The sequence below is a fragment of the Otolemur garnettii genome, unplaced genomic scaffold (genome assembly GCF_000181295.1).
Source record: "Otolemur garnettii isolate 467f Iridium unplaced genomic scaffold, OtoGar3 scaffold00006, whole genome shotgun sequence".
Lineage (NCBI taxonomy): Eukaryota > Metazoa > Chordata > Mammalia > Primates > Galagidae > Otolemur > Otolemur garnettii.
The window spans coordinates 41330320-41340604 of NW_003852401.1; the positions used below are offsets into that span (position 1 = coordinate 41330320).

The window sequence follows — 10285 nt, forward strand, 5'->3', positions numbered from 1 at the left end:
ACATACACCCAGGCTGGTGGGTTCAAACCCAGCCTGGGCCTACTAAATAACAATGACAACTGCAACCAAAAATAGCCAGGCGTTGTGGCAGGCGCCTGTAGTTCCAGCTACTTTGGAGGCTGAGACCAGAGAATCTCTTAAGCCCAAGAGTTTGACGTTCCTGTGAGCTGTGATGCCACAGCCCTCTACCAAGGTAGTAATACTCTGTCTCTAAAAAAAAAAGTATGATTTCAAGAATTTGTTTTTGTTTTTTGTTAATTTAGTTGTTTAGATTATTTTACACTGAGGATGGGGTACTGAGTCCACTGAACAGATATCAAAAAATAATTTTGGTTTTATTATACTGCTTGTGAATTATCTCAAGCACAAAAATTGATATTTCTTTTTTAAACAGTATCACTCTATGATACCAATAAAATAGAGTGGAGATGGAGATAGTTTTTATTATTTCAATTGGGCCTACTTAATGGTTCTCAAATGAAGCGCCTTACCTATTCCTTCAGGGCCAATATTTCTCATGTTTTAATATGAAAAAGGCCATCATCTCATCTTAAGAATGGGCCATCGCGCAAACCACTGACTGTTGAGTCAGCTCTTTCCCAACAATTAATGATTTTTCATTGTTCAAGAATAAAATCAGTGGCATGTTGTTGGGCTTATTTTTATACCACATGCAAATACTTAGAACATGTGGAATAACTATTAAGGGCTGACTGCAGCCAGTTTGGGGGAGGAATCTTTCTCCATCGTCACAACATCTGTATGACTTGCTGGCTGGTTTAGCATCTATCCCATGGAGCACTGAACACAGTAAGCACAGTATCACCAGTGAGCTTGATCCATCATTTCTGTAAAATCCAGCACCACCTGACAGCTCCTCAGTGCCTGCTGCAATTCCTAATGCCTTATCATTGTAAAACTGTATTCTATAAATCAGGGGTCCTCAAACTACGGCCTGCAGGCCACATGCGGCCTGCCGAGGACATGTATCCAGCCCTCTGGGTGTTTTTGCCACTGCTGCCTGTCCTGCTTAGCAGCCGACTTGTCCTGGGGCCCACAGTCCAGCCCTCCAACAGTCTGAGGGACAGTGAACTGGCCCCCTGTTTAAAAAGTTGATGACCCCAGCTATAAATTAATAGAAGTAAAGTCTAAGGAAATAAAGCAACAAGGTGTGGAACTTAAGCTGTAATTTAAGATGTTTATCAAATTTTGATGTATGAACGATTTCAAACAAGGTCATCCTTTCCACCAATATGAAACCATTATCATGCTACAGTCAATTTTTAAAGATTCAGCTTCATTTTTATTACATTAAAATTTGTGACAAATATATGCCTGAATTAACTGAAAGATTTTGGTTCACATTTCTTTGAATTTTGGATGAGGGACCTGCAAAGGGAAAACGATGGAGAAATATGATGTAAGGGCTTTCAAACTGTTCACAGGGAGTGCTCATAGTTCCATGTGATGAATCAACACGTTTTGCACTAAAATCACACAATGATAATTTACATTTTATCACTCCATGGAATAATAATAATGTTATAGACAAAATTTTCTCAAGATCCTGTCTTTCTCTCACACACTCCCCAAATTTTTGGACACCTGCCAAAGTTGTCTACAAATGAGTATCACCCATAAATGATTCGAAGAATAAACACTGTATTCTTTCAGATGTGTCTCTGAGTAAAACATTTGTCTCTGGTAAAATCATTCCTAGCTGACATGAAAGAAATAAATGTCAGCATATTTCCGTGCATTCTATCAAAAATGCCGTGACTTCTAGCCTCACTTGAAATAATTAGTATAGAAATTATGCTAAGTAAAAAATTTGAACTTCTCCTGGGCAAAAAGAAAATATCATCAATAAAGTAATAAAAGACAAATTGGGGGAATCGCCAACAAATATGCAGAGAGATTTTTATAATCTTTTAAGGAAAAAAAGATACAAATCAATAGGTTAAAAAAAAAAAAAAAACAGGGAAAGACATGAACCACGCTACAAATACACAAGTCTCATATGATTCCTGTGAAAGAAAATAGTGAGCCCAACAGAGTAACAGTGGTGGTTCCTTGTAAATATCTGCTGGACCCACTCAATTCTTTTTCATTCTAAATCTGTGTCTTTTGAACACTTTTCAGATTGATAATTTGTTTTCCCAGGGTTTTAGAACCTGAAATGAGATGAGTTGGATTGTAAATCATGAATGCATAAATTATCTCTGGGATTTACACATCAGTCTCATACTAAGATAAATTCTACAATAGATACTTTTAGGCAACAAAAATACCTTCAGACATGTTACCTATAGTATGTATGCTTCTGAATCACTTCTCCAGGCCTGAACAACCATTAGATAGGTTGATGGAAGTTTATGGACTTGCAAAGCCAAGAACCAGAACCTTTACTCTGTTGATTACAAAGGCATAAAAACATTAACCATAAAATAAATGATTCATAAACAGGATTTCATGGCAATTATATATGTAAGACATATACAAGAATGTTTATGCCAGCATTGTTTTCATTAAATACCCAAACTGAAAGCATCTGAAATGTCCATCAACGGCAAAATGGATAAATAACTTCTGGTATAGTCATGCAGAGGAGTACTACACAGCAACGAAAAAGAAATCTTTGCAACACACAACAAAAATTACTTTGACAGACATAATCTTTTTTTTTTTTTTTTGAGACAGAGCCTCAAGCTGTCCCCCTGGGCAGAGTGCCATGGCATTACAGCTCACAGCAACCTCCAACTCCTGGGCTCAAGCGAGTCTCCTGCCTCCGCCTCCCAAGTAGCTGGGACCACAGGCGCCCGCCACAACGCCTGGCTATTTTTTGGTTGCAGCCGTCATTGTTGTTTTGGCGGGTCCGGGCTGGGGATTCGAACCCGCCACCTTAGGTGTACGTGGCTGGCGCCTTAGCCGGTTGAGCTATAGGTGCTGAGCCGACAGACATAATCTTTATCAAAAGATGCCAATACCTAGAGATTCATTTATATGCATATATATTTCCCCCAAACAGGCAAAAAGTTCACCTGCTATACAGAATAGTGGCTATCTTTGGAAAGGTATCAACTCACAGAGGGGCAGAAGTCAGCCTCCTGGAGTTCTAGAAAGGTGCTCTCTCATGATCTGAGTGGTGGCTACAAGGTCATATCCATACATGTTAGAGATTTTTATTGAGGTATGCCTTATAGATGTGTGATTTATAGTATATATAATTTATACCTCAATAAAAAGAATTTTTTTAATTTTGCAACAGTTAGAACAAAGAGTTATATTAATACACATCTGTGATCATTTGCCTAGTAACTTTTTGTTTCTGTTCAGACTTATAGAGACAGTCAAAAACTGCCAATGGCAACTACATCATAAGTTCTCATAGTGAGGTATTGGGAAAGGTTTTCCATTAGCAATACTCACACCTCAGATAAACCTCATTGGCTATTGCCACCGTACAAAGCTTTCCTAGTGACTTTCAAGTGGCATTAACTAATGTAGAAAGTATCTGAGGCTGAAGCAGTCAGTCATTGGAAAGCTGTATACTGATGTTCTGCTGGGAAAGCCTTGAGACTGTGTGAAAAGAAATGCCCCCCTCTTTTGCATATGTGCGTGTGTGATTTGAGAGACAGGCATATTTCGAGTGAGATGCCAATAATCCAATTCTGATCATATAGAGTCAGCTTGTCTGGGAGGTATTGGACAATGAATGGCAGGTGCAACCAAAGAGGTGAGCCATGTTGTCTCCAAGAGCCATGTTGTCTCCAAGACTTTGCATACCTTTCTGTCTGGGAAACAAAAGCTCTGGAAGGAAGGGCAGCTGAGGCAGTTGCCCACCAGATTTAGAGGTATATCTCCTAAGTAGCAGGGATTTAGAGACCGAAAGATACAGTTTAGGACCCGAGGGGGAAAGAGCTAGCCGGAGAATGGTTGGGATCTGGTGCCCCCTACAGGACAAATTCATGCCCAGGCAAATTTATACTCTGCAGGGAGTAAAACACGTTACCTAAATCTCTAGGGACAATCGTCTAGGCTGGGGCAATTCTGCCAGACGTGCCTCCCCTAAGTCCAAGAGCACTGTGCAGAGCGGAAGAGGCCTCGTGCAGAAAGCTGACGTTGCAAAGCAGAGATGAGAAACTCTCTGTTCGCGGCTCCATACTTAAGAAAAAAAATTATAGTGTTTTTAGGTCCCATATGTTTCTTTTTTTTTTTTTTTTTTTTTTTTTTTGAGACGGAGCCTCAAGCTGCCCCCTGGGTAGAAGTGCCATGGCATCACGCTCACAGCAACCTCCAACTCCTGGGCTCAAGCGGGTCTCCTGCCTCAGCCTCCCAAGCAGCTGGGACTACAGGCGGCCGCCACAACGCCTGGCCATTTTCTGGTTGCAGCCATCATTGTTGTTTGGCGGGCCCAGGCTGGGGATTCGAACCCGCCACCTTAGGTGTATGTGGCTGGCACCTTAGCCGCTTGAGCCACAGGCGCAGAGCCGTCCCATATGTTTCAAATGAGTTTTCAGTATTCACACTGTGGCTAGAGCTGGCTGCTCTACATGGCCTTGAATTGGTGTTACCACAGGCAGTGACTTCTGTCTCAACACCAGTAACTTAACTACTGCAACTCACTGGTACCACAGGCAGTGACTTCTGTCTCAACACCAGTAACTTAACTACTGCAGAAAAGAAAACAGAGAGACAGAGACTTTGGCGGACTCAGTAAGAATCTGATGACCAAAACTTTGTAACTTTCAGTTGTACTGATGCATTCCCTTTGAGTTCCTTTCCCCGAAATGGCAGAATCTCCTTGCAGCCGTGAGATAATCACAAAGCCGTACACTACCTCTTCATCCATGAAAGACACGATAAGTAACGCTACACCAGTAACACCACACTCAAGGACCCATGGAGCTGTCCACTCCCTGCATCTCCCCTGCACCCAAGGTTGAAAGAATGACCAATATAACTCCTAGGTCATTACTAGTAACACCTCCCACCCACACTTATCCACCATTTTTTTGATGATGAGACGCAGGTACCAGCATGATTTCTCACTGCACTCTACCCCAAGTAAGTAATGCTGCTCACTTCCCTCATGCATTATTCATCTCACTTCCAGAAAAAACCCTGACCCTGTTGGCCAGAGGCAGATTTGAGTCAGTCCACACCTCCCACCTCCCAGTTAATGCATTCTCTGCAAACCTCGTCATCTCAGTAACTGGCTTTCTTTGCAGTGAGCAACAGTGAACCCCCTTGTGGGTTTTTTACTTCTCTATGGATCTAATTCCACATTCATCCAACATCTACTTATGTCAGGCACCGTTCTAGGTGTTGGTGGGGAAAAAGGCAAAAAGAAAACTGGTCATGTGGAATGTACTGAAAGCGTTACTATCTTAACAGATATCAACAACAGCCCCCAAATGAAAATCTTTTTCATGGGAAAATATCTATGTAAACATCTGGGGCAGGTGTTGGAAGTAGATAGCGTGAAGACATGTGTCAGAAGTCAAGATAACAAAAAACTAAATTTTTCTACATAGGAAAGGAACTGGAATCTTGATCCAAATCAGAGACTGGGCCTTTGAAATAACAGCCATGTGGAATATGATAAAGGGTGAGACTATCAGTGAAATATCCCCATACATTGGGAAAAGGACTGGCCCTTCAAGAAATAGTTCTGGGAAAACTGGATATCCACATGCAGAAGAATCACACTGGAGTTTTATCTCTCGACATATACAAAAATAAAATCCAAATGGATTAAAGGCTTAAATCTCATAGCTGAAACTATGAAACTACTAAAAGAAAACATTGAGGAAATGCTTCAAGACATTGGTCTGTCAAGGACTTCTTGAATAATACCCCAAAGCACAAGTAACCAAGGCACAATTGGACAAATGAGATCACATCAAGCTAAAAAGTTTCTTCACAGAAAAGGAAATAATCAACAAGTCACCACAGAACGGGAGAAAATATTTGCAAACTATATCTGACAAGGGATTAATAAGTAGAATATATAAGGAGTTCCGACAACTCAATAGGAAAGAATCAAATAATCCAATTTTTAAAATGAGAAAAAGACATGAACAGACATATCTCAAAAGAAGACGTACAAACGGCCAACAGGTATATAAAAACTGTTCAACATCATTAGTCATCAGAGAAGTGCAATCAAAACTACAGCGAGATATCCTCTCACCTCAGTTCAAATGGTGTTTATCAAAAAAAATAGGCAATAACAAATGCTGACAAGGAGGTGGAGAAAGGGAACCCTCGTACACGATCAGGAACATAAATTAGTGCAACCACTATGGAGAACAGTATGGCGATTCCTCAAAAAACTGAAAATTAAAATTAAAATAAATAAATAAAACTACCTTATGACCCAGCAATCTCTCTGCTAGATATATATCCAAAAGAAAGGCAGTCAGTATATGGAAAAAATATCTGCCCGCCCCCCCCCTCATTATTGCAGTTCACAATAGCCAAGATTTGGAATCAACCTAAGTATCCGTCAGCAAATGAATGGATAAAGTAATCATGGCACATGTACATAATGGAATATTATATGAAGTTGGAAAATGAAGTTTGTAAACTCATCCTAGAAAAAGTGGTACCTACCTCTTTGCCGAATATCATTATGGTTACTTTCAAAGTACTCTCCTTGGCCATCTGGTGACAGTAGTAATATTTGCCAGTGAGGTATGTAGCACTTTTTCTAGCATGTGTTCACCAACTTAATTGTCAGACCTCGTTCAATGACAGCTCTGATGGCTGTTCCAGGAAAAGAGTCCCAAAATTGCTTTGAAGAGTTAACTAGGTGCTGGCAAAAGTGCATAGCTTCCCAAAAGGAATACCTCAAAGGTGACCAAAGTGATACTCAGCAATGAGTTATATACAAGATGCGTTCATGGACTTAATTGTCCAACCTCATAGCCATAAAAAAGAATGAAATACAGTCACTTGCAACAACATGGATGGAATTGAAGAACATTATGTCAAGTGAAATAAGCCAAGCACAGAAAGACAAATCTCCCATGTTCTCACTCATATGTGGGAGCTAAATATTAAAAACAATTGCTCTCATGGAGACAGAGTAGAATGAGATTTACCAGAGCTCAGGAAGAGTAACAGAGAGTGAGAAGCAAAGCTGGGCTGGTTAATGGGTGTAAAAATACTGTTAGGTAATTGGACAGGATGAACAATATTTGAGAGCACAACAAAGTGACTATCATAAAAAATAAGTTAGTGTATACTTTAAAGCAAATAATAGAATTGGAATGTCACTTTTAAAAAGTGATGAATACCTGAGGTGATGCATACCCCCCAATTGCCTGATTTAATTATTACACATGCCTGTATCAAAACATCACATGTACCCTATAAATATATATAACCGCCACGTACCCACAATAATGAAAACTTTTTTATTTTTTTGCAGACTAGAGTGCTGTGGCCTCATTCTAGCTCACAGCAACCTCAAACTCAAGTGACCCTCCCGCTTCAGCCTCCCAGGTACCTGGGACTACAGGCACCTGCCAAGACATTTGGCTAATTTTTCTATTTTTAGCAGAGACAGGGTTTCGTTTTTGCTCCGGCTGGTCTCCAACTCCTGAGCTCAAGGGATCCTCATACCTCAGCCTCCCGGAGTGCTAGGATTACAGGTGTGAGCTCCCAACCCCGGTCATAATTAAATTAAAAAAAAAAAAAAAAAGAATTATTCTAGGACAGTGCCTATGGCTCAAAGGAGTAGGGCGCCAGCTCCATATGCTGGAGGTGGCAGGTTTGGTGGGTTCAAAACTGCAGCCAAAAACTGCAAAAAAAAAAAAAAGAATTTTCTAACCATGGGTTAGGCCAAGAGCTTTTAGTAAAAAGGATGGTTAATACTCAGTTTTGCGTTGTTTGCCTGGGCCTCTCTACCAAGATTTTTAGTCTGGTACCTCCAAACATACTTTACAAGGTAAATGTGTTTCTGGGGAATTGTAGGAAGGGCTGTGTCAGCAATTAGTAGGCAAGTAGTGGAGAGTCCAGGGCCACAGGAAAAGGAGAGGTACAGATAAGCTCTGAGGAATGTACCCTCTACAGTGAGGACAAGGATTGCTGAGCCACCTCCCCCAGAAGGAGGCCTCCAGCTTCTGCATCCTACAGTCTACCAAGCAATTTCATGAATGAGGTGCCCATCTCCGATACAACTTCCTTGCTTTTTCCCTTCCTTCTCCACACATTGAAGTGTATCCGGAAGCCTGGTGATTGGGATTCTATTCTTCTACACTTAGTAGATCCAACAGTTTTAAAAGTATTTACTTCCTCAGGCCCCAGAGGTGAAAGAACGTTCTCCACTGAAGGAAGCGGTCATAGAACAGGTCTGTGGAAACATCTATGAGCCTCCATTGGATATGAGCATTGCAAAGACCCGTCTGTGTGGAACTTTCCCCACCACCTCTCCTGCTCCAGGGAGGGAACAGAAGGAGGATATGTTTCCCTCTCACTTTAACCAGACAAGAGAGGCTTCAAGAATGCTCCACAGGGAGTTTGACACGTGTCTCCTTGCAGGTGGGAGATGCAGCATGTACCACCTAGTGTGAAAGTCTTTGGCCCAGTTCAGAGACCAGGGTGCCCTGTCCATGGCCATCCCTCCAGAGCTTGGCAGAGTGAAGATGCCCTAGGGCTGCCCATAGGCCAGACCTAGACCCCACAGAAGACAAATGATCTTAGAACAAATTGAACCAACTGTTTCTGGAAAGACAACCCTGAGAGCTAAGCGCCAGAATGCTGGGGGCTGAGGAATGAGTGGCCAGAGTCATGGGGACCAGCAAGTGGAGCTAGAAACACAAACTCTAGTGAGAAGGGATGTCTCTAGCACGCGCCTCATCAAAACAGCCCCAGGAGAGAAACCTCAACACCCCCTGAGGCCTGTGACACCAGGTAAAATCCACAACAGCCTGTTAAGACTGGACCTTTTCCTCACACACCCCACCTCGCTGAAAGAGAAGGTGAAGAGAAGGAAAAAGAAACGAGCTTGCCCTCCTTCCCCAACAAGACCCACGAGGATGAATCAGGCAAGAGCTGAGAGGCATAAGGGACTCAAAGGAAGGGTCCAGGTGCAGTGGCTCACGTCTATAACCCCAGCACTCTGGGAGGCTGAAACTGGAGGTGGGTGGATCCCTTAAGCTCAGATGTTCAAGACCAGCCTGAGCAAGAGCAAGACCCCCGCGTTTCTAAAAAAAAAAAACTTAAAAAATTTAAAAATAAAAAAACCTACCTGGGCATAGTATTGCTTGCCTGTAATCCCAGGTACTCAGGAGGCTGAGACAGGAGGATCACTTCAGCCCAGGATTTGAGGTTGCTATGAGCTATGTTGGTGCCATGGCACTCTACCCAGGGAGACAGAGTCAAATTTTGTCTCAAAAAAAAAAAAAAAAAAAGAAAGAAGAGAAAAGAAAAAGAGAAAGAGACTCACAGGGAAAGGTGGCTGGCGTGTAGAGCCACAGTCTCTGCATAGCTTGGCTCCTGGTGCTTCCTCTACGGTCAAAACAGAAGTACAGCATCTCTCTCTGGGCATCACATCGCATCAATATCCCTCTGCCTCCTTCTTATAAGGAACTGTGATTGTGTTGTTATGCCCCAACTCCATCTTGCTGGGGGCTTTCAACACTCCCCCTTTAAGACAGGAAGCTCAGCTGAAAGAGTTCAGTAATAACTGCAAACCCCAGCTTCCCCTCGTAAGGCCTCCCCTTACCAGGTGTTGGCACTTGTGAAATTCAGCTTCATTAAGAACTCCCCCTCCCCTACCAAAAGTCCCTTATAAAAGATTTCCACCCCTGCTTCTAGGGGTCGAGAGACTTTGAGGCGTGAGCCTGCTCTTGACCCGGCCGATTAATAAAGGCCCCTAGCTTAATTTGGACTCAGTGTGCTGGTGTTTCTCTATTCCATTCACTTTGGGTATAACAGTGTTTGGGGCCCACCCAGCTAATCCAACATAATCTGGCCATCTCAAAGTCCTAACATAATCACAGCTGCAAAGGCCCTTTTCTCAAATAAGGTAGCCTTTGTAGGTTCCAGGGATTAGGGCCTGGACATCTCTGGGGGGCACTCTGCAGCCCACCACATCATGGCCTTGGGGAAAGCATTCTCAATGCAGTGAGGGGACAGGAGAAGCCAGGTTATGGAGAGTGGAACACTGGGAGGTTAACAAATGGAGCTGTGGGCTCGGCACCTATAGCTCAACCGGCTAAGGCGCCAGCCACGTACACCTAAGGTGGCAGGTTCGAATCCCCAGCCCGGACCC

The 10285-nt window shown here is 42.6% G+C and overlaps 1 non-coding gene across 1 annotated transcript; it reads right to left on the reverse strand.

Moving 5' to 3' along the window:
• Positions 1-3336: 3336 nt before the first annotated feature.
• LOC111722910 lies at positions 3337-3471 on the reverse strand. Its single transcript, XR_002771544.1, has one exon. It is a non-coding gene; the product is annotated as a U4 spliceosomal RNA (small nuclear RNA).
• Positions 3472-10285: the final 6814 nt, after the last annotated feature.